The 23,552-nt window shown below is 47.0% G+C and overlaps 1 protein-coding gene across 3 annotated transcripts in view; it reads right to left on the reverse strand.

Annotated features, from left to right (window-relative positions):
* Positions 1–23,552, reverse strand: part of Plcl1 (phospholipase C like 1 (inactive)) — a 282,823-nt gene that overhangs the window by 177,986 nt on the left and 81,285 nt on the right. The gene's annotated exons all lie outside the window — the stretch shown is intronic.

Consider the following 23,552-nt stretch of genomic DNA (forward strand, 5'->3'; position numbering starts at 1 on the left):
GCTCAACATGCTTGTGCGTGCACAAGAAGGGGCCAGCCAGGTCCAGGGATTTATCTCAGTGGTTTCACCGCCTGCTGCGCAAGCGCAAGGACCCGACTTCAATCCCTGGTACCAAAAAAAAAAAAAAAAAAAAAGAAGAAGGGGCCAGCCAGCGGTGGAAGCTGGGTCACAGTCAAGGAGGAAAAACAGGGAAAACTCAACAGCCATCTGCATGACTGGCCTGGCTGGCCCAGTGTCCTGGCGGTGGGTCTCATACTATGGCAGCAGGTCTAGGGGGCCCCTGGGGTCCCGCAATGCAGCCCCTAGCACAGGAGGGCTGGGAGCTAATACCTCGATGTACGCAGAGGAACAAGACTCTGCCTACTGAGTGGTCAGGTCTGAATTGCCTCTGACAGCCTGGGGGGTGAGAATCATGGAAGTTACTTAGAGACCCTGGGGCACTCAGTCAGCAGCTCCACCTCTCGAAGTTCACAGGGAATAACTCCAGGGACCCCAAGGAGTTCACCTGGGATCAATAAGGTGGAGAAACAACCTGAGCTCAGTCTGCGCCTCATCACTTAGGACTCACACGAAGGCAGCTCCTGTTGGTACTTAGGTGTCACTTCCACAAAACCCTCCCTCTCTTTCTCGCTCTGCATTTTAAATCCTCAACTAGCTCCTTCCAGTGAAGGAAAAGCTGAGCACAGAGTAAACCATGGGTGATGAGCCTCAAGCTTATCAAACTCTCCGGCTGAGCAGCAGCAGAGACCGAGTGGGGGCCAGGAAAACTGAAGGCTGGATATAAAGCTAACAACCCAGAGTGGGGGGCGCCACTGGGTTTCCTGAGACAGCACCAGGGAGCCCACAGGCAGGAGAGGATATGGCCACAAGGAAGGATGGTGAGGACTGACCTTCCCAGGGTCTGCCGCCTGCCGGGAAACAGGCTCAGGAGTGCACTCTGGGGCTGTCCTGACTTGGGTCTGGGGGAGGGCTTGCTTCTCAGGGGACACAGTGACAGGCTCCCAACTGGCTGACAAGGAGAAATGGATGCAGGTGTTCCTTCTGCATAATCTCAGGGCAATGTGGCCAGGCAGGGGACCTCACCCCAAGCCTGGAATCTGAACACAGTTTGGACACAATTCTCAGCAGCTTTCTATCTCTCTAGTTGTGGAACCAAATTCTCATTTTTGAAACAAATTCTGACTTTTGGTCACGAGAAAAGGCACATGTCATCAGATGTTAACATCTTCCAATCTTAGATAAAGCAGCTAGAATATTTCACACTGCACCAAGCTGTCTTAAAAGGAGTTCTGGGCCCTCAATTCCAAGCCATGTCCCTTTGCGCCTGCAGGCCCCGACACGCATAGAAGGAAGAAGCCTTCCTGTGAATCAGGTCCCAAGCCCAGCATGATTCTGCTGAAATCAACCAGACTGACTCGTTTCTGAGAAGGAACAAAGGGGCCACTGAGACTGTGACCCAGAAGCCCAGAGGAGCCTTGGACCCTATTTACTGTCCCTTTTCCCTGGATAATACAAGGGATGCGCATTGGTTGCCCCACAAGCCCTCTGCTCCTTGGCTTCCATGGACCCATTTCAGCAGGTAAGTCCTTTGCAATGATCTGAGACACAGACTTTAGCCACCAGGACATCTGTCGTCCTCTGAACACCTGCTTCCACCTGTGCATCACAGTGACAGCCGGCCTGATACACACCAGTGAGCACACCCATCCCTCTGACAGAGACACACCGAGCACCACTTAAGCTGGCACACTCAAATCTCTAGCAAGCCCCTGCCCCAGCTATTCACCAATTTAAAAAGCCACGTGCTGTTCCAAAATAGATATGAAGGCCACAGGAAAAACAATCCTATCCTCTCAGCTATGTCAGCAGGCCTGTCAGGGGAGCAATGTGTCATCCACCCTCAAACCCTGCTCCTCCTCGACACCCTGCTCCCCAGCTGTTTCCAAAGGGCATCTTGGAGTTAACATCTCACAAACAAAACCTTTCAATCTCCCTCCAACCTGTCTCCGCCATCTGAGTGTTCTCAGCTGACGGGGTCACCCTTGGCCCGGTTGAGAGTTGTCCTTGAGTCTGTCTCCTCTTCGGATCCATTCCGTCAGTGAGCTCTTTCTGTCCCTCCTCCAAAATCCGACCCCAGCATCCTGGGTCCCGTTCCTAACCACCCACCACTGACCCCAAAGCAGGCCAACAGCACTTTACCTGGACAATGAAGACATTTTCTAAACAGTCTCTTTGTTAATTCTTAATTCCTTACAACATCCATTCCACAACCAGCAGCCAGGAACTAACCCCAATTATGCCCTCGATTGCTTAAAGCTCTCCAAAGGCTTCTCATCAACTTGAAAAAAAATTAACTTTCCATGGCCTGGGGCCTGTGCCCGCCAAGCTCAGCCTGGGCTGCTCAGCAGAATCCCTGAGGAGCTCTTAGGAATCACCAACTGCCACCCAGGCCAATTAAACCAGACTCTCCTGGGGTGGGCTCTGCTGCTGCCTTTTTTTTTTTTCAGTTGATCAATTTTTCAAATTTTTATTTTTATTAGTCCTTGTTTGCATTATATAATGATTACATTAATCAAGGGGAGTTGGTACAAATGCATAACACATCTTAATTCTTTTTACATCCCTTCTCCTCCCTGTTTCCCCTCCATCTCTTGCAAAAGATCTCCCTGTTTCTTGTTATTTAATTTTAATTTGCTCTTTAATATATTTGTATTTTGAGTTTCTCATGTAAGAGAAACCCAGTAATAGTTAAGCTTGTGTGTCTGACTTATTTCACTTAACATTATGGTCTCAAGGTGCATCCATTTCCCTAAAAATGACTCAGGTTTACCCTTCTTTATAGCAGAGCAGTGCTCCATGGTGTGTAAACACCACATTTTCTGTGTCCGTTCATCTGTTGATGGACACATGGGCCGCTTCCATGGTTTAGCTGTTCTGAGTTATGCTGCTGTGGACATGGCCGTGCATGGGTCACTGTGATACGATGTCTCACTGTTTCAGGAAGAAGCCTAGAAGGGGAGCAACTGGGTCAAGTGGAGCTTCTCAAGCCCGCTCAGGAAGCAGACAACAGCACCCAGGGCCTCCCTGCTGCTCCTCTGCAGCGCACCAGCCTCTGCTTTCCTTGGCCTGAAAGCAGCTGGGCCTGGAGCACTTGCCTCGTCCAGCTCACACTACTGCTGCTCTTCACACACTGGCCCTGTCTGCTCACTTGGGCTCTGCCTGCCCGCACCTCTCCAAGGACCATCCTGCCTGGCACCTGCAGAACTCCCAACGTGGCCTGCAGGGCAGCAAGGGGAACCTGTTTCCAGGCTCACAGCCGACACTCAGACAGGGGCCGTCCACATGCCGGCTGATCAGCCCTCCATGATTTGAGACGCTGCACGATGAATGCAATCCTTATGTACTGTAAACATGTCTAATAATTTTTTTTAAATATTTAAAACAAGTTTGAGATGAGTTGAGAAAATGAAGTATTCACACACAACAGAGCACTGCTGTGCTATAAAAAGATAAACCTGGGGCCAGAGATTTACCTCATTGGTTCCACTGCCTGCCTCTCAAGTGGAAGGTCCCGAGTTCAATCCCCAGTACCCCAAAAAAGTAAAAAATAAAAAGATAAACCTGAGTCATTTGGAGGAAGATGGATGTACTTTGAGACCATAATGTTTAAGTGAGATAAATCGGACACACAAGCTTCAGTATTGCAAGGTTTCCCTTATATGAGAAACTCGAGATATAAATATATTAAGGAGAAAAATAAAATGTAAGTAACAAGAAACAGGGAGATCTTTTGCCAAGGGAGATGGAGTGGAAAGGAGGGAGATGTTTATACATTTTACATGTATATAAAGTGTGTGTATATATTCATCCGAGCACCTCCACTCCTCTGCTTTTGCTTACCTGACTTCATCTTCTACATAGCAGCCACCTGATGTTCTTATATTTCAATTATCTGTCCCCATCCTCCTCCTACATATGCTCCATGAAAACAACCTATATTCAATCAACAACTGGGATCTCTTCTTATTAAAAAGCTTCTGCACTGCAAGAGAAATCACCAACAGCATGAAGAGACAACCCACAATGTGGGGAAAAATTTTTACCAGCTGTTCCTCAGACAAAGGACTAGTATCTAGAATATATACAGAAGTTTAAAAAATCAGACCTCACAAATTTAAAGACCCAATCCAAACATGGACATCTGAAATGAACAGACATTTCTCAGACAAAGAAGTAAAAGCAGCAAATAAACATATGAAAAAATGTTCAACGTCACTGGTCGTTCAAGAGATGCAGGGCTGGGGATTTAGCTCAGTGGTTTCGCCACCTGCTATGCACGCGCAAGGACCCGAGTTCGATCTCTGGTACCAAAAGAAAAAAGAGATGCAGATGAAAACAACACTGAGATTCCACCTCACCCCAGAAAGAATGGCTGCTATCAAGAAATCAATAACAAATCCCGGTAGGGCTGTGGGGAGAAAGGAACCCTTTGCCACTGTTGGTGGGAGTGCAGACTGGTGCTGCACACTGTGGAAACCAGTGTGAAGATTTCTCAAAAAATTAAAACTAGAAGTTCCATTTGACTCAGCTATTCCCTTTCTTGGTATCTTCCCAAAAGAATTAAAAGCATCATGCCACAGCGATATATGCATATTCATGTTTATAGAAAGTGGCATAGTTCATAATAGCTAAATCTTAGAAATAGCCCAAATGCCCATCAACTGGAGACTGGATAAAGAAGATGTGGTTTTTTTATAAAATGGAGTACTACTCAGCCATAAAGAACGAGAAACTGGAGACATTTATAGCTAAATGGATGCACATTGAGGCCATACTCTTAAGTGAAATAAATAGGACACACATGTGTAAATACATCTGTGTCTCTGGCATGAGAAACTGAAAGTGTAAATGAGGATCAAAATGTATAACAGATAATGTGAAATAGGAAGAAAAGGTCCAAAGGGGAAGAGGAAGTGGGAGGGGGAGGGGAAAGCAATGACGGAAAAGGAATAAATATAAGAAAAAGAAAACCTATATTCACTCGCCACTCTATCCTCACTGTGCCCAACATTCAGAGTAGTGTCTGACGCACAGTAAGCACTCAGGAAACATTTACTGAACAAATGAACCCAGAGACCGATCCAGACTGATTCTGCCTCAGGCCCTGAGGGTGGGTCTGGGTTTTGTTTCCTCGAGAGACCTGCTCATGATCTGCAGCACAGCAATGTCCTAGAGAGCAGTGTCAGAGCCCAGCCAGATGGCCCCTGCCAGCCAACTGCAGCTCTTTCAGAAGGGAGGTGCTCACAGGAGGGACATGAAGCCGTGGCACCTGCGTCTCATCTCGGCACAGCGGGGCCTCAGGCAGTTGCAGGGAGCCACCAGGGCCCGGTCCAGGACAGGATTCCGCAGGGGCACTGTACTCGCCAGTGCAACTGGAGAGCAGGGGTTCAGAGGGCACCAGGCACTGGGCAGAGGCCGCAGCGAGGGCAAGCAAAATAAATCAGACACACAAGCCGAGCCACCCATAGTTTCTCTTATACAAGAAACCCAAAGTATGAAGAGCAAACTAAAAGACAGATAAAAGGAAGTAGGGAGCGAGATCCTCCTCCAATGGGAAGAGGACCAAGAGATAGCGGGGGGAAGGGGATGAGAACAGGAGTGAAGATGTGCTGTGCACACGGGCCAAGCCCATATGAGGGGTGTGAGCATTATGGACACAAACATCTACTAATAAAGAAAAGAGATAAGGCCAACCGAAGGACAGCATCCCTGCCGGGACCCCACAGAGGTGGTCGTCAGTCTCTCCCCTTCGCGCCCCTCGAAATAATGAAAGATACCACTGTTCTATCTCAGATCCTGCCCAGTCTAATGAGGACCTTTGCTCGGCATTACTTTCCATTTTCGGTCAGTGGCTGCCACTGTAGTTTTCTTTCAGGCTGCTTGTCATTCTCCAATTGACTGGTAATTGCTTCACTCTGCCTGTCATGTGTGTTGGCATTATTTTTCCCAGTTTGTGTTTCACTCTTGATTTTGTTTTGGTGATTTCTCCCTCAGTCAGATGTTAAAATCTTACTTAGTCACTATCAGTCTTTTCCTTTAGAAGTTCTGATTTTTTTGTGTTGATAGAAGAGCCTTTGGCATTCCAAATGTGTATAAATATTCACCGTATCTCCTACTAGTATTTCCAAGGCTTTTTTATGATGAAGGCCCTGACCCATTTGGGTCATTTTGATGAAGAAGGCTGCCCGCACTAGTTTTATCTTTTTCCAAATGATAAGTCCATCTGGAAACTGCGACCTCAGCATTTAACATAGGAAGATCGGGTGACGCTTACTGATGCTGTTAGCAGCACTTGTGCTTTGGCCCACTATGGGCTGAGATGTGTCACCCCAATTTGTACCCTAAGTCCTGACCCCAGTCCCTCTGCACACCACCATAGCTGGAGAAGAGAATGAGGCCACTCGATGGAGCTCGGGCTCTGACTCCAGTGTGACTGAGGCCTACTACGAAGAGGGAGGCACCACACAGGCGGCCACAGAGGAAAGACTGAACAAAGAGCAGAACCAGACACACCAGGAAGAGCAGACACTCCTCGACCTTGGATGTCTGGGCTCCAGGGTCCTGAGAAAACAAACTTTTGTTGCTGAAGCCTCCCAATGTGCAGTACTTTCTCACAACAGCCTGAGTGAATGGGCCCTGGTCCGTCCCAGAATTCTGGTTCTGTGAGAACAGCTGTAGCCGGGATCAGGACTTCCTGAGTAACCCTGTGAGTCAGAAGAGAGGGCGGCTGCCTTGGACATACTGAAGTCTGGGCCACCTGCCACCTGTCCCCTACTTGCGGCTCCTTACACTTGCTCATATCTCCACTGAGCCACAGGGCTGCGGTCTAGACTTGAGGGAACTTCCCTCCACTCTGCTTCACAGCCCCCATAGGCGGTCACAGCACCAGTCCAGGCACAAGTGCTGATGTCTGGGGCTAACACAGTGGCCCTGGAGGCCGACGGGGAAGGTGACAGAGGGAAGGCACATGCGCAAGGACATTCAATGAGACTGGCAGAGCTCTGAGCACACGGCAAGGTCAATAGGCTGCTGATGACCCAGAGACAAAGGCAGGATTCCCTCAGGAGAACACGGACAAGCACCACCCCAGAGAAAGACAGACCCATAACGGTGGCCAGCCTGGGACACCTGTGAGGAACAAGCGCGGTCGCCTAGAAGGTGCAGGGCTCTATCTGACATCACTCCACACAGGTTGTGCTGGGCACGGTGGGGCGTGGCCTCCCTGTAAACCTCCAGCCCTGGTGAGGCAGGAAACAGTGAGGGCACTGGCAGGGATAACTCTAACGCAAAGATAGGAGCAAAAGCAGCTTTTCATGATGCCGGCGGCTTGGCGAGTGACTCCTGTCAGTCTCGAAAGCCCGAATAGAAGTTTGTCTTCCCTATATACCTCTTTTTACATCTACGAGGCTTAATTCCATTGGAATTTCCCTGGGAACAGAGCAAGCAGGATTTACACAAAGCCGAGCAGTGGAAGGAGAGAGCAAAGAGCTCTGGCAGGACTTTCTGAGTCCGCTATGCTCCTTTGGTGACAGATCACAGAAGTTGTCATGGCTGCTCAGGCACAGTCTACAAAGAGCATAGTTACCCAGTTAACCCACAGTTGTCCAGTGACACAGTTAACCCATAATTGTCTGATTCCACATGGAGAGGTGGACTCTCCTCTCATTGGGACCTTGTGGCCACCCAGTAACACTGCAAATACCTCAGAACCAGGATTCAGGCACAAGTCAGCCCTCTCTCTCCAGGGAATTAGCATTCTTTTCATCTTTCCCTTGGGTTTATTTTACAGACTTTTCTCTTTGGGACCAATAGGCTAAATTCTTTAATCCATTTGTAAAACAGCCGATCCATTTCTATTTGATGTTGCATTATAACTGTGAAGTTTAATGTTTCTTTCAAAATTTTGTCTTTTAAGATAACTTCAAGAAAATAACACTGTTACCAATAAATTAAATCACTTCTTTGTACCATGAAAATTATAAAACAATGATGAAAGAAACTGAAGAAGTTGTAAATAAATGGAAAGATATCCATACACATGATTGGAAGAATTCATATTGTTAAAATACCTTTATTATTCAGAGCAATCTATAGAATCGATGAAATCCCTAGCAAAATTCTAATGACATTTTTCACAGAAATAGAAGAAACTCCTAAAACTTACCTGGAATCTTTTAACTTTTTTTTTTCTTTTTGCAGTACTGGGGATTGAACCCACAGCCTTGGCATTAAGCTACACCCCCAGCCTTTTTTTTAGTTTTTCACTTTTTATTCTGTGCTAGGATCTTGTTAGATTGCCCAGCCTAAGCTTGAACTTGTTATCTTCCTGCCTCGACCTCCCAGAGCACTGAGATTAAGGGCACATGGAACCTTAAAGGACCCAAATAGCCAAGACAAATTTGAAAAAGAACAAAGCTGGAGGGCTCTCACTTCCTGATTTCAAAATATACTAGAGCAGAACAGTAGTCAGGATGTCGAGCTACTGATATAAAGTAGGAGATATAAACCGATGGAGCAGATAGAAAGCCCAGAAATAATCCATGCATTTACATTCAACAAATCTCACATGCCCTGGAGAAAGGAGGCCTCTTGATGTTGGGAAACCAGATGTCCACACACAGCAGAATGAAACTGGACTCCTCTCACAGCAAGTGCAGAAACCACCTTGAAATGGCTTGGTGACATAGGTGTCAGATCTGAAGCTATAAAACTACCAGCAGAAAACATCAGGACTAAGCTCTATGACACTGGTCTGGGCTGTGACATTTTTAGATATGAGCCTGAAAGCATATGCAACAAAAGCAAAAACAGACAAACAGGACTGCATCAAACAAAAACGGTAGGGAAAACAATCAGCAGAATAAGCAAACAATTATGGAATAGGAGAATATATTTACAAACCATACACCTGATAAGAGGTAATATCCAAAATATACTTAAGAACTCAGGTAACTCAATAGCAAGAAAACAAAACAAAACAAAATCCAATTATAAAATGAGAAAAAACACCTAAATAGATATTTCTCAAAGGAAGACATATAAAGCCAGGCATCATGGTGCACACCTATAGTACCTGGACTCTGGGAGGCTGAGGCAGGAAGGTTGCAAGTTTGAGCCCAGCCTGGGCAACTTAGTAACTTAGTTAGACCCCATCTCAAAAAGCAGAGTTAAGGATGGGCAGCAGCTCAATATGAAGGTTCTCTATTCAGTCCCCTGTACTTAGGAAGAAAAGAGGGAAAAAGAGAAGGAAGAAGGGAGAGGGGGAGGGAGGAAGGAAAGAGAAAAAAGAATAAAAGAAAGATTCATACGCAGTGGTACTTCCGTTCACAAACTTAACTTGTTCTAGAATTTTAGAGAAGATAGCCATGTTTGTGTTTATGTAGGAAAGATGGCCACAGTTGTGTCTGTCACCCAGCACTGAGTTTGCAAACAAAAACAAAATTTTGCCAAATACTTCTGTCTGTGAACCAAACTGTTGGCAAACAAAAACATGCATAAACCAAGGTACCACTGTAAATGGCCAACAGGTATATGGAAAAGAAAAAAAAAGCTTAACATCCCTAACCATCAGGGAGATGCAAATAAACCATGATATCAGATGTTTCCTTAAGCCTGTTCAAATGGCTACTATTAAAAAGACAAAAGATGTGTTAGCTTTCCACAACTATAACAGAATACCTGAGCTAATCAATTTAAAAAGAGGAAAGGTTTATTCTCACAGCGTTGGAGATTCCAGGCTGTGGTTCTTGGGCCTTCTGGGCCTGTGCCAATGTGGCCCACTACTGTGGAAGCCCAGTGCAAGGAGGCCTATGCACCTCAGGATGGCCGAGAAGCAAAGAGAGGGAGAGGAGAGGCCAGGTCCTACTTTCCCTCAAGCGTCCCCAGTAACCCAGCAGCCTTCCACTAGGCCACACCTCCTGGGGGTTCCGCCCCTCCCAGCAGAACCAGTAGCTGGGGACCAAATCTTCACCTCAACCCCAGGAAAACCCAACCACACCAACCCACAGTGTGAATGCAGGGAAAGGAAAGCCTGGGGTGCTGCTGGAAGGAATGGAAATCAGCACCGCCATTGTGGAAAACAGCACGGAGGCTTCCCAAAAGTAAAAATAGAAGCAGCATCTGAGCCAGCAGTCGCCCTTCCAGTCTAGATCACAGGAAGTGGAGCCAGCGTGTCAGACAGACACAGGCACCTCACAGTGCCTGAGACACAGGGTCCACTAAGTGTGCACCAGTGGAGGGAGGGGGAGAGGAAACAGAGAGAGAGAAACACTGCTTTGGTTGCAGAGGACGCCAACCCCACCTTTGCAGCAACACGAACACATCTGCCAGACACGGCACGCAGTGAGCCAGGCACACAAGGAGCACTGCTGCACGAGCTCACGGGTGACATCTGAACCTGAGCGCTCACAGGCACAGATGGCAGAGAGCTGAGTGCCAGGCGGAGAGGAGGAGACGCTGGCCACAGGGTTCGAGACTCAGTCAGACAAGGCGAATAAGCCCGGGAGACCTAACATGCTCCTGGTGGCGACAGCTGATGCTAATGTACTGTGGACTTGGGAGTTGCTGGGAGTAGACCTCTTGTGTCCTCACCACACACAGTTGTAAGCCTGTGAGGTGACAGATATGCTAAGCAGCTTGATGAGGTCACGCCACCAGGTACCCATGTATCAGTCACCGAGCTGCACACCCTAAATACATACAATGTATTGTCGGCTATACCTTAATAAAAAAATGTTTACTCCCAGGGCAGAATTTAAACTAATCATCTCTTATCTGAAAGTACATTATTCAAATAGCATCAATCATCCTAATGGTGCTTCTGAAGCAGGGAGAAGGAAGCGCCTGTGTGGTTGCTATGGTTACAGGAAGGTGCCGTGGATGCGTGGCCTTCACCAGTCAGGATGTGGATCAGGGCTGGCACTGATGAGCACCTGCCACCGAAGCTGCAGTCACAAACGCCGCAGACTCGGGACCGAGTCGTGTGTCTCGTCCTATGGTTACTACCTCGTGGTCATGCCACTTTTTAAAAGTAGCTGCAGAAAGAAATTCCCTGGAAGGCAGCTTCCTGCCCACTAAAGGGACCCTAAGCAAAAGCTCACTGCTGGCAACCAAGCCACTCTTCCTGAGATATGAGAAGGAACCCTGAACACATTAATTTTAAGGCACTCCTCTCCTGTCACTGCTTACGTGAAGCGGCAGTTGCTATAAACTCCCTGGCTGAGATGCATTAGGGTGGATGTGTTCAGCCAAAGTGCAGTCACACTTGCCTTACAGATTTCTGGAAGCTTTTCCTAGCATGAAGTTCTATAGCTGTAACCATTTTAACCCAGCTTCCTCTTCCAGGAAGTATATTTTAGGCCTGAAAATTTAAATATATATCTCAAAAAATATACAGAAAAGTATAAAGTTCAACTCTACAAAATCATGATATAATTGCTAAGGACAATATGTAAAAGGATGAGAAAGTGTGAACTGTACCCCAGTGAGACCCTGCTGCGCCCCTCAATCCCCCCTGGGCTGAGCCACGCCTCGGGGCTGGGGATAATGGATCACTTGGCCCAATGCCACAGCCCTTTCCTCACGCCCCATAGAAAGATAGCTGAGGGCCTGCAGTTAACCTGCTGATCTTCCTTCCCTCCCCACCAGCGATAGAGTTGACAGTCATAGAAATGACCCCAAGATCAAAGAGGGGAGGAAAGAAAAGCAAAAGGAGAAGAGGGCGACATCAATGATTCTCCACCTGAATAATGAGCTCCTAAATATTTAAGCCTCACCAAAGGAAGGACAGGAGGACACAAAGCCCCAGACCTGAGCAAATTCAGTGCCCCCCACCCATTAAACGAGGTCTCTCTTCCCTTCTAACACTCACGGTGAAGGACTTCAAATGCTCTTTTTCTTCAACATTCAGATCCCCTCTCCCAGCCCCGCTTAATGTTGGCTTGAAGCTACACATCATGTCTCACTCACCTTTGAACCCAGCAACACCTAGGACAGTGTCTTGCTCATGGCCGGCAACAAAGGAGTAGCTCCAGAATAGCTCTAAGCTGAAAACAGCTCTCTGCATGCACGCAAAAGGGTGAAATGCTCAGAAACAGAGACCCCTATGTGCTGTGATCCGAGTGTGTCGGCCAAAGTTGGAGTGATGGTAATGGAGCACTACTCTGCCATCAAGAAGGATAAACAGGAGTCATTTGTAGGAAAATGGATGCACCTTGAGATGATAATAAGTGGAATAAATCAGACACATGGGCTTAAATATACATTTTTTTACATGAATAAAGCATAAATAAAAGATGGCCGATAGAAAATGGGGAGACAGACCTTTGGCAAAAGGGAAGGGGATCAAGGGGGCAGGGAAGGGAGCAGGGGGAAAGGGAAAGAAAGAATGAAGCTGTGTTGGGCACGCACACCAACTCTCCACGAGGGACGTAATCATGCGCACTGCAGTAATGGAGTACTAAACTAAAAACTTCAAGCATTGGGAACTTAACCCCCAAATTCATGTTACTGGGATTTGGAGATGATCGGGACACAATGAGATCGAGCACCAGGACCCCCTCGGCCGGCTGGGATCAGTGGCTTCATAAGAAGAGGAAGACTCCTTCCTAGGCCTCCCAGTCTGACTCCCTGCCACGCTGCAGGAAGGTCCTCGCCCCACTGCACCGTGTTCTCCCAGCTTCCAGGACCCTGACTAAACCTCCGTTCAGGGGAAATTACAGTTGCGGGTATTTTGCTAAAACAACAACACAGACTGAGACCCAGAGTCCAGTGTACAGAGACCCGGAGTACAGTGGTACAGAGGGGTGGGGATTCACATGCGAATTCCCAGTTCCCAGCATAACCCCTTCCACAGAGTTCAACCCGAAGAAGCCCCATCTCATCAGAGGCAGCCGGGGCAAGCGGGCACCCAGGCCCCACCACAGGCACGGGGAGACACTCACAGAGATCGGATGGCGCAGAAGCCTAAGGCAGAGAAACTGGCATTCTCTGGGCCCCTTCATCACAGCATGTCTTACTCATTCCCTCTTCAAAGTAATCTCTTCTAAAATAGCCACTTCTCATCTAGGCAGTATCTCGGTCCCTTTCTTGTTGCTGAGACACAGTATCTGACACCCACAATTCAAAGGGCAGAGCTTTACTTGGGCTCCCATTTCAGGGCACGGTCAGCAGCCCCAAAGAAGCAGCAGCTAGCAAAGGACCTGGCGGAGGAGCACTGCTCCCCTCTTGGGGGTCAGGAAGCTCAGTGAGCCAAGGGAGGAGCAGGGAGGGAGGCGAACCCTTCCAAGTCACACCAACAGTGAGCTCTTGCGACCAGACCCACCCCCAACAGGAAGCCAGCTGTAGCAGCCATACAATCACCTTCCAAACACAGGAGGCTCTGGGGCCGATTTTAGGTCTAGACCACAACAGCAGGCTACTCTGTCCTTAAACAAAACTGAGAATACATGTGTGAGGTGCGGAGAACAAGCACAACCCTCCAGCCTGGATTGCAACACCTTTACCTGCTCCATCCCCACTCTTGTAGTTCATTGGCCTATACGGTAAGGAAAACACTCAAGAGAGAATTTTATCATAATACTTTATACTTCACATTGAATCTAAACATGGGAGTATAGAAATGAAGGGTGGCTGGTTGGTTGGAGGGAACCAAGATCTTTCCGAATGTGTCTCGATCATACATACTCAATACAGCTTTTTCCAAAGGAGGACAGAAACCCTCCCAGGACCATTTGTGTAAGGGTATTGCAGCTTCCGCTCTGGAAAGGAAAAGAATGAATGGGATGTGGATGGAGAAGAGCTACTCACCGACCATCCTGGGTGGATGCCGGGTAAGTTCAGTCAGCAGCCAAGCCTCCCTGTGAATCCAGTCCAGTTCAATTACTTTATTCTTTAAAATAAATTACAGACCCTGAGAAGTCATCAGAGCACCATAACCCACACAACTCTTCCAGAATCTTGCTCTGAGGTGGGTGAGACACAGAGGATGTAAGCCTGAATCCCACCAGATCTGAATGCTTCCACGGAGAGAAGAGGAGCCCAAGCTCCCCCACCCAGGGTCTGTCTTTCCTCCTGAGACATCACCACGCTCCTCTCCCTGTTGAGGTGGCCCCATCCTCATTCCAGCCAGAACTTAGCCGTGGGACATTCAATACGGTGAGCACAGATGTGACACCTGCTGCCCCGAAGCCGACCCCCTCAGGGCCCGTGGTGCTCAGCACCTGTGAATCCCGAGCCATGAGTCAGCACAGCATGGACGCTATGAGGAGCAACTCTGTAGGTTCCTCAGCATGTCCATCTTTACAGAAGCAAGGAGACCACAGGAGGTGCAATGAACCAGGCCATTCCCAGATAGCAAGAATTTTGGCAGCGCTGGTCTCCCTCTCCTTCTATGGGAACTTTCAGGAATTAAAAATGTACTTAATAAAACTGCAAATGCATTCTCACGGTGTGTCCTGGTAGGAGCAAGATGGTTCCCTGAAAACTCAGGAAGCAAGTGACCTATGGGGTCACAGTCCCCTCCCCACATCCGGACTCTCGCTCAGCAGGCCTGACCACTAGCAGCTCTGCGGACAGCTCAGTGACCAGGACTAGGGTCTGTGAATGTCCTGCCCTCTTCTGAACCTGCGGGAACGTGAGAAGATAAAGAATAAGCCACAGCAGGAAAATGCGGTCTCCACACAATAAACTCTTAATAAAAAACCAAAGGCCAGTTATTTGGCTTTATTTTTAACCCCTTCATTCTCCTGTACTTAAAGTCATCAAATATCAGAGAACCCCGTCTTTCTCTCGAGATGCTTCACCCAAGAGCTCCTGAGGCAGAGCCCAGTCGTCACCTGCACTGCTGCATCCTGTAGAGAACGTCTCTGCTCAAGCAGTGCTTCTAATAAGGCCAAAAACATGAGCCTTCTACAGCAAGGTGGTAGTGAAAGTTCAAAGCGTCTCCTTAAATGGGAGGCTGGGGGGCAAGGTGTGGCGAGACTTGGCCGCTGAAAGCCTGCCGTCTTCCCTGATGGAAGTGCGACCGGGTCCTGAGTTCATTTCCGGCCACCTCATTACCTGCAGACTGTTCACAGCTGTGCAGAGTGTAGAGGGGATTTCTCCTTTGGAAGGTTTGCTGCCAACTACCCCATGCAGATTCTCCCCTGAGAGCAAACTCCTGTCCTCTTGCTGTTTGAAGCTCAAGCAGAACTCTGAGCAGGACAGGTGAAAACACAGCAGGAGCGGCCCTGGGTGACCCTGGGGTGCACAAATCAGTTGCTGTTAAGTACACTGGGTCTTTCCTTCCACGATGCTATAACCTAACCCTGATAAAGAATGAGGTGTGCAGGACAAAGAATGGAAGACAGAAACAGAAGCACGAGTCTGTCACTGCTTCGCATCACGGCCCTTGCACCCAGCCCCTGGGGCTCCTGAGCTGACCAGAGAAGGGGAAGGAGGCTTGGCTGAGGGTTCCAGTGAGTCACTGAGAGTCACAGAACTGCGCACGGGCTGCCGGCCTGCTGAAAAGAGCTGCAGCCTCCACCAAGCAAAGCCACCACACTGAGAGGGGAGAGAAGGCAGCGCTGGCCGTTAGGAACCTGCGCCTCATGCTGGGGTTCCACTTCCTTCTGCAGCGCTTCCAAGATGGCAGAGGCAAACGTCCCCAGCAATGATGAACGTCACCATGCACAGCGAGCCGGACAATGGATGGCCAAGACTCTGTCCCTGTTCATTCATGACCCTAATTTAAAAACGTGCAATTCACTGAGGCATGCACATCAGTGACCATAGGGGCTCCTCTAGCTGTCTGACACACGCCCAGGATCAAATGCTCTCATTTCAGCAAAGATGAAAAATTACAGTGGAAAGAGAAAAAAATCACCAAAGGGAAAAAACACCACCCAAATATTTATTTATTTTTTTTTTTGGTACCAGGGATCAAACTCAGGTCCTTGAGCTTGCAAGGCAGGCAGCAGAATCACTGAGCTAAATCCTCGGCCCTATATCACCCAAATATACTGAAAATTACTACTGACATTCGGGTATACAGATCCCAGTATTTTTCTAAGCATTCTTAGCTTTACATTGTTTGCCCAGATGTCTTCATAATCATGGATCTGGTTGTGTTCTTTACTATTATACAATCTAATCTCAGTCACGCAAAACTCTTTATAAATAGTATGTTATGACTAAGTTTAATCTTGGAAGTAAGCAAAATAAAGACAGTGACTCATCAGTGATTGAACCCTTAAAAAACAAAGCTCAATGATACATTCCCATCATTAACATTTCATCATATTGTTCTCATGAATACTTTTCAAACTGTGGGATCGAGTGTAAGTTAGGAGAGAGAATGTTCTCTAACAGTGCCTGAAAACACTTTCAAAATAATGCTCAACTCCATAAATCTTCACACCTAAGAACTGTACCAGTGGCAACAATGTTAGCTTGGATTCCATTCAGAATATCTTGAATATTTATATAGAACATATACGCAGCACTATCCAGTACTAACCTTGTTTCTGGAAATATTACGGAGCCAAGAGACAGTTTTTGCATCAGTAAATGTCTGGAAGCCTCTAACAACTTCTCATAGTTGATAGTAAAATATAAGCAACATTTACATGTTCAATGCCACCGAGTACTAAGCCAGGGAAGTTTAATCTTGATAGGGAAGCTATTTATGTTGAATGATAATATAACTTAGAAGAAATTTCTTGTCCAAAGTGAAGTCTTCCATGTTGATCTACAACATAATGTACAGAGGAATGCTAAAGGAAAATTAACTCTAGTATAAAAGAAAGCTTCTGAGGCCATGTAATGACTAGATGCAGATATAAAGCAATATACCAACCCAAAAACTTTACCATCAAATTTCAATAACGATGACCCCTAGGACATGTCACACATAATAGGTTTTTGTTCTTTTTCTGAGAGAGGAAACAATGACACCCGACTTGTTTGTGGATTTCATGTGATCTGCCCACAACCTCCCTTCAGTGCTCACTCGGGTCACCCCTGACAGACCACACAACCTTAAATGCTTCATGCTGCACCCAATATTGATAGTCACTTCGCCTCAGGACAGAGCCACACCGCCTAATCCACGGGAAACGTGACTCTCTTGCCCACATATACTGCAGCCAGGAGCCTGAGGCATGAGAAAGGTCCCCACTGAGAATTCTTCTCCCAGTGCTCCTCCCGAGAGAGCCAGGGAGGTTTCTGCATCTGGAAACCAGTGTGGCCACTTCCCTAAATATGCCCTGCAAGTGGGGTTATATAATACTTGGCTGTTTGCCTTGAAAAAGCTAAATTTGTTTATTACAATGCTGCTCTTGGCTCTCTACCTTCCTCTGTGTATTTCTAGCATTAGCAAAAGGCAGAAGGTAGCCCTCAACATGACATGAGGACTCCCTGGCCAGATTCCTGCTTGGAATCCTGAGGCCAGACATGGAACTGTCCCTGAAGACAGCGCCCCGTGGTACCAGGGCAAGTTGAGATGATGAATGGAGATGGAATTAAGTAACACCAAATTACACAGCAAGAAAGCCATTCCCCTTTTGCTTCCCTTCCAGTCCCAATTACGTAACCAAGAACATCTAAATTTGGCGCTCGCTTCAACACCACTCTGACAGTAGCTGGCAGGCAGCTTAAAGATGGCCACAGACTCTATGCTGTTCATTGCTACTCTCTTTGACTGCATGGCATGACTTCTTCTTCGACAGGAAAGGGGCGAATCCATCCCGGGACTTAAGAGGGGGGCAGGTCATGAGAAGCTCACAGGGCCCATGAAGCCCATTTTGAACACTCACTCTTGAATACTAAAATGCTATATGAAACCACTAAGTTTTGGGTGGCTTGTGTTATAGCAAGTGATGACCTCCACGTTTTCTGTGCCCTCTTTTAAAGAAAAAGAACACACTTCAGGTTCTGCAAGAGCACAGGCCACTAGTAGGCCAAATATAAAAAGACCGTTCTCTAGGGCTGAGGATGCAGCTCAGTGGCAGGGCACTTGCCTCACAGGCATGGGGCCTGGATGGACCCCCAGCACTGGGGCCGGGGCCGGGGGGCCTGCTCTTTTCATCTTATTTATGTAGTGGATAAGGACAGTGGGATTTGTTTACAGTGCTGATTAGGCAGAGCGAGGGAGATATATACATATATATCTGCTATTATTGTGGTGGTTGTCAGGCTTGACCTCAATGCAAATTAACTCAAACTCAAGGTGAACCCTATCCAGCGCTGGAAGATTCACCTGAAAAGGTATCTGTGCCCTGTGACGACTGCCTTCAATTACCCAGCAACTGAGAATTCACCCATCAGCTTGTATTTGTCTCGATCTGGGCCCAGAATTCTGGTGATGAGCACTTTCCTTAAGTAACCAGCCCCAAGGCAAAAGGAAAAAAGTACAGAAACAAGGGCTAGAAAGACCCAAGACTGCACAACGGTGTCACACCAGGATGTACCCACTGCAGGACCTAGGAGCGTTCTGCTCCGAGAGGTCAGTGTGGACTCAGGGGACGCCAGCTGACGCTCAGAGAGGCGCATAGCTCTCTGCATCCTGGGCTCCAGGAAGCCTCAGGTGGGAGAGGCAGCAAGGCTGAAAGTACAGAGGCTGGAACAATGAGGTAGGCAGAGGCACAGGAACAGAAAAGGAATGCTTATTTATTTATTAAAGTTTCATTTATGTACTTTTTAACTTGTATTTGTTTAATTAAATTACACTACCTTTATCAGAAGTTTATATCTGCCAAAATGAGGTGATGGACTTTCTGCAAGCCAGTTTTATAATCAAGGCAGGCATTCTCACCACAGCTAGCAAGTTTTCACCCCCAAACTGTGAAAAGGACCTCACTTAATAATGGTGCCTCTTGTTTCTCTGTTTCATAGGCTCATATCATCATAAGTATCACTCAGCAACTGACAGATAACTAATATAACCCGAATGGTTTGTTATCATTCCATAGGAACCAATTTTTAGAAGAAATGCACCCACTAGATACTGAAGGCATAAATGTACCTCAGTTTTATCTCCATATCCTTTCTCATTGAGCTGGGAAATTAAACTGCTCATGAATCAAAATACAAAAGGCTTTTGTGCTTTGGTTTGCAAAGAATAATAAATTGGCTTGCAAATAATGCTGGTTCTTTGCCCACTTTGAGAAAACAGCTCCCATAAATTTATAGAAAATATCCCAGCTCATCCCCTACTGAGTTCTGTGTCTGTCCATCCAGGGGCCTGGGACTACGGCAAGTGTCTTTCACACTGGGCATCATCTGGAGCACTCACAACTGCGATGAGCAGAGTTCTCCAGGAGCAGCCTTACCCACTTTTTTCACACTTTCTACTACAATTGTGCTATCCTGCAACTATTCCACTAATTCAATTCTTTCACTTAACATAAATGTTATAATGAAATGAAGAAGTCATTTGGTTAATAACACAGAAAAGAGGCAAATTCCATTTCCAGAGTCTTACAGTTTATATTTGGTTGCTCCCCGCAAAGCCTCCTGGACTCAAAGGTGGGGCTTTTGGAAGGTGATTGCATTATGGGGCATTAGAGCTAAATGTGATGTTAGGGGGTGGGGTCTGGTGGGAAGAGGAGGCTCCGTGGAGGTGTGGTTGGGAAGAGTCTAGCTCCCCTCCTGCTTCCTCCCATGGCTCTCTGCTTCCTGTCCGCCATGTTGTGAGCAGCTCTCCTCTGCCAGCGCCCTCTGTGATGCTGCCCTGCCTTGGAACTAGCTGACTACAGACTGGAACCGCTACAAACCGTGAGCCAAAGTAAACCTCTCCTCCTTTAAGGTGTGGGCAGCGGGTATTGTGTTACAGTGGCAAGAAAGTGACTAAGACAAGGAGTAAAGATTTCCAACTCCAAGAAAAGCGTCTTAGTCCTCCCCAGGCTCACACCCTGCCTGTCAGTGACCAACACCATCCCCTTCAGTGCAGTGTCTGGCTTCTTCATGCCTCACAAGCCACTCCACATCAAAACACTAGAACAGAAAGATGACCGAGCCCATCTTGCAGGGAGCACTCTGAGACAGCACATGGACCAGTACCCACGACCCCCAGCCCAGGAGGCACAGGAACAGTGCTGCACTTAACAGATTCTATCCAAATGTATAATATGAGCAACCACTGACAAATTTTTATTTAAGAGCCAGAAAGACCGACAAATGAACAAGGAGCCAGTTGCAACTGACTTCATGCTAAGGAACAATGTAATATATTATTTAATTTTATAATGATCCCGTGGCATCTGCAATATTACTACCTTAATTTTCCAGGTAAGAAATCAAAGCACATAGAGACTAAGGGACCTGCCCTAGGAAGTGGCATACCCAGGATGCCACCCACACCAGCCAGCATAACAATTCCACCATCTTTCTTCCAGTGACAGCACAATAACACTTACTTCTCACTCTCACCCCCCAGATCAGCACAGCCCATTAAAGGCCTCTGCTCGCCTGAGTCACTGAGAGGATCAGGCGCACAGAGCTCCAATCTGGACACATACATCCTCACTCTCGGAGGCAGGAAAAGGAAACACGGTGGATCTCACCACAGCCCTTAGAACTTCCACCCATGGAGCACTGAGCCACCTTCCCTCTTTCTCACTGGTCACTCCTCCCCTAACTGCAGGGACAGCCGGCATCTTCCATGTACCAGGAAAGCAGAGAAGCTGAAATATTTCAGCCAGAACCAATGGCAACCAGAAAGGCAATCAATGAATGAGGTTTCAGAGGCAAGGGGAACATTAGAATTGTCAAGAAACTGAGGCTTCCAAGAACTGCCTCAGTATGTATTGGGGATGCTAAAATATCACCCCGGCAAATGGTGTGTGGTAAATGTGCTGTGGGGAAATGTGTGTGTGTCGGCAGAAGACACCGCACCTCTGACTGACCCTGCAGGTGTCATCTTACAGTGTGCACTGCAGATAACTGACTTCATGCCTGTCCAGTAGAGCCCATACCAGCTGGCCTTCCTCACAGCAGGAAGCCAGATGACACGCACCTCGACAGCCATGACCTGTGAACACAGCCAGTCTCTGGGGTCTGGAAACCAGTTATCACACCTGCCTACTTCTGACATTATCAGTTCAGGAAAAGTCTAACTCTGTAATCACTGTTTACCTCTGTGGGAGCCATAACTTTACCTTTTAAAATTCTTTTTAACTAGACAATTATTTTCATAATGAATCTTAAATTTTAGAACAGCTTTAGATTTTAAAAATTATGAGAGTAGGACAGAGAGTTGCTTTTATCCACTATTCAGTTTCCCCTATGAACATTTTACATGTGGCACACTTTTTACAGTTAATGAACCACTGCTGATACTGATAATCAACTAGAACCCGTGCTTCACTCGGAGCACCTCAGTTTTTACCTATTTATGTGCTATTTCTGTCCAGAATTCTGTCTGGAACACCCATTACAATCCTCCACCCGCCTCCTGAGGCTGCTTTCAGCTGCTCTCAGCTTCTGGTTCTTCTCAGTTTTGGTGAGGTTGACAGTCCTGATCAGGAGTTTGCAGAATAACTTCACTTGGGATCTGCCTCCCGATCGGGTGGGGCTTATGGGTTTTGAGAGGAAAACTACAAAAGGAATACAGAATCAATGCGATCACATCTATCAGGAACACACACACTATGAAAAGGGTTGATGCTCACCTTCATCACCTGTACTTCCTGTCAGTTTTCTCCACTGTAAGGTACCTTCAATACCCCTTCCATACCGCACTCTTAAATCACTATGGTCTCTTGGGTATTTATTTTATATTTGGGATTGTAATCCAATACTATTTTATTTTCTTGCCCAAAAAGTTCCAATTTTGGCCATTGGGAACTCTTTCAATTAGCTCCTGAGCCTCGTTGACATAACCCAAATCATTGCTGATTTTGTTTTTGTTGTTCTGGTTTTGTTTTGAGCACTTCTCCATTTTCTGGTGCTGCAAGATACACAGGCCCATATTGTATACTTCCTGCCTGGTCTTAGAATCACCCATTTTGTTGCCAAGGGATACAAGTGGGATGGGTGTGCTTCCGGCTACTGAGGCCTTGTCACTTCTAGGCCTTCCCAGGGCACAAAGGAGGGAAATAAATGTGTACACAACAACTGAGGTACAGATATACACCTATAAGCATTTCCAAGTACAGCCATCTCTATCCATGTGAAGCTAAAGAGGAGTCAGACAGATGCTCCAATTCTAAGCTTCACAGATAGCTCCAGCCCCTCCCCAAATCATCTGTCAGTGCTCACTGTGACAGCAAGAAAGCCGAGAAACCCAGCGCCCACCTCCCTCCACTCCTCGGTCTGATGCTCAAGTCCTGCAGGGTCGGATTACCAACCACACCATCTGGGAAACAACGTCCAACTAGAACATGGTGCTTGCCTGCAGTTCCTCCTTCTGCCTCCAGTCCCACGAACTCCATTTCCGAAGACATTCACATCAACACCTTTTTCTCTCATTCCTCTCAGCAAAACTGCCCCATGCGTGGATAACACACACAACCTTATCACTTCCTGCATTCTATCCAGGAATTTTCTGACTTCTCAAATGATAAGGGCCACTGAGTACTGTGAAAGTTAAAAGGATTTCAACAAAGGTACAGTATCAAATATCCACACGATTATAATTTCATAAAAAATAAACTCGTCAACCTCAAAAGTACCCTCTGTGCTGGCCCTGTTCAGCCCTGCCTTTGGGTCCCAACCAACAGTGACAGTCTCTCGGTCACTACAGTCTGTCCTCTTCCAGAATGATGCACACTGGAGTCACACAACGTGTGCACATTCAGCAAGATGCACTTGGGGTTCATTCACGTCTTCCTGTGGCCTGATAGCTCATGGCCTTTTAACACTGAATAACAGTTACCTGGATGTGCCACAGCTATTCACCCACTAAAAGATCTTTGGGTTGGTTCCAGTTTGGGGTGATTATGCATAAAACTGTCATAAGCGTCCCCAGGTTTCGATCTGGCAAGTTTTTAATCACTTTGTTATGTCTCTCTGAGAATAGCTGCTGGACTGCAGAGGAGTATTTTTAGCTTTGTAAGAAACTGCCAGGCCGTGCCTTCTCATTCCTACCAGCCACGAGTGATGACACCTGGCGCCCTGTGTCCTTGCTGGCAGCTGGTGCCTCTCAGGGATTTTCTGTGGTTGCTGTTGGGCTCTTGCCATTCCAGTAGATGTGCTGTGGTATCTCACTGTTGCTCTAGTTTGCAATTTACTAATGATGAATGATGCTGAGACACTTTTCATGCTCTTATTTGTCTCCCATGTATACCAAAATATAATGTTAAATATGTATGTCTTCTTTTTATATAGATATCTTCTTTATGAGGCATCTTTTTGCCCATTACTTAATTGGAAAGGCAATAACTTTGTAAGATAAACTGTTCCTCTGGGCATGGGTCCACCTTTGATTTCTCCTCACCCTTATTTTCTGGGCAGTGTCTCTACCAAAGCCAGCACTCTCGCTGACACTGTCCTGGTCTCTGCTCCCCCAGGGAACA

Source organism: Heterocephalus glaber, unplaced genomic scaffold, assembly GCF_053883595.1.
Source record: "Heterocephalus glaber isolate CG9 unplaced genomic scaffold, H.glaber_assembly_v1.0 deba00001743, whole genome shotgun sequence".
NCBI lineage: Eukaryota > Metazoa > Chordata > Mammalia > Rodentia > Bathyergidae > Heterocephalus > Heterocephalus glaber.